The sequence below is a fragment of the Tupaia chinensis genome, unplaced genomic scaffold, assembly GCF_000334495.1.
Source record: "Tupaia chinensis unplaced genomic scaffold, TupChi_1.0 Scaffold149501_1, whole genome shotgun sequence".
NCBI classification, from domain to species: Eukaryota; Metazoa; Chordata; class Mammalia; order Scandentia; family Tupaiidae; genus Tupaia; species Tupaia belangeri.
In genome coordinates, this window is record NW_006209345.1 from 1,452,516 (window position 1) to 1,454,609 (window position 2,094).

Below are 2,094 nucleotides of genomic sequence, written 5' to 3' on the forward strand. Positions count from 1 at the left end.
AAATATATAATGCACTAAGTGGGGTGGGGGGACTTTCAGCAGTCTTCCTAACCTGGGTTCTCTCTCTGGATTTCTAGATTAAAATAAAGGAATGAGGATGGGGAGACACATTTGAGGCCTGCCATGTACCTGCAAAATAACTTCTAAGGGTGAGTCAGAGTGACTATCTGAGCAGGACTCCAGCTCCGGAACAACAGGATGCTTGTGGGCTTTCAAAGCCAGACTGAGACACCAGGAGATGCTCCATTGTCACCAATGTGTGCCTGTCACCTCAGAAACACCATGGGCTCATGGCCACCCAGAGATGCTCGTGTTCAGATGCCTCCTGGAGTCTCCATGGTCTCCTTAGGTGACAATGTTCACTTAGGACCAGGAGGCTGCCCAGGCCAGCTCAGGTATAGCCCCTGGCTCTGGACTGGCTCACAGAAAACAAGTTGGAACCTACCTGGAAGCACAGCACCCTTGTCTCCCCACCCCTTCCCACCCCCATGAGCCACACAGCCTCGAAGGCACTGGGTCTTTCTACCTGACTTCCTGAATCTTCTCTTTCTCCCTACTCTTTGGCTTCCTCTGTTCTGCCCAAGCCTGTTCCATAATGGCTGCCCCTGAGTCAGCCTCACCCATAAATAATCCCAGCACCCACCTTGTGCTGTCCTAGTCTCCCAGCCCTAGACTCCCAAGAGAGACTCTGAAGGGCCCAGCAACCTCTGGATTGGTTCACCCAGAAGGTGCCCAACCAATCACCCGAGGGTTGAGGCACCAGTGTGGCTGTAGGGGCTCCACAGAGGCAGTGGGAGGAGCAGGGTACACATGTCCCCACCTATCTCTAGCCCAGGACACTCACACACACTGCAGAGGCAAAAAGGTATGATATCTCTTCTCACTCATCATAAGAATCATGGCCAACATTTTTATAGCAAAGACAGGATTATAAGAGAAAAATAACATTTACGTAATCTCAGTTTCAAGTGAAATGGAAACTTTCAGAAATGAAAACACATGACCAGTTGCAGTGGCAGTTACAGTGGTAACAGCATTCTGTGACACTGAAGCCACTTACGAGGGTCCTGCGTTTTGTCCCAAGGCCTCCCCATAGATGTGAACCTAGGCATGCGCGCACATGCCAATGATCCTGGCTGACTTAGTCTGGGGTGGATCACAGTGTGGAGACCCTGTTCTGGAGTGCCTGTCTCTCTCTCTCTCTCTTCTCTCTCTGTCTCTGTCTCCCTCAATAAATTAACTTTTTTAAAGGGAAAGGGAATGAAGATCCCAATATTCAGAGAAACCATGACATTTACACTCAGATTCCATGAAGAATGGACTTTCATGTACGAATGTGATTGGACAAAAGGGGATGATTTCATGGTAATCGACGTGAGGAAACCACAAGTTCAGATACTGCTTGACTTCTCTTTGTAGCATTTCTACCCCCTCAAATAAGGGACAGGGCCCCTCTGGAATCTGGGTCTTCAAGGGAGAAGAGAAAGATGACCTTTTTAGATTTTATGGCTTGCTTTTGGGAGAGAGGGATTCTACTGTCTATGACCCATCCTGGAGAAGAGGAATTCTGGTTTCTGTGACATGCCAGGGAGAAAGAGGGGTGAGAGACATGAGGTCAGAGGTCAGAGAGAGCTTGCTTCTGAGGCCCTTCTGACGTCCTTCAGCGTAAAGCACTCAGCATGCCAGGGGGCCACACTTTGGGGTAACATGCTCTGAGTCCTAACAACATGCACACACGCATCCACACACAAGTGCATATGCATTGCCAATTCCCACTGAATGTCACTTAGCATTTCTTCAGTCAACAATGAGCATTGCTGGTCTACTGAAAGGAAACCAGCAATGTCATGCATTCACAGAGCACTCACAGCCTGTGCAACCCTCCATACCCGCCACTTCATATACACACATGGAGAGTCCGTGAGGAAGGCAAGGCTGTGATTTTCTTCTTCAAGATCAGTACCCTCGGATATACTGATTTCCTGAGGTCACGGTCATGTCTACTGTCAAGGACATCAGGACTGAACAGCTCACACAGGCTCCTTTCATTTGGTACCATGGCTAAACAGGCCCAGAGAGGCCTGAGGGGAACCC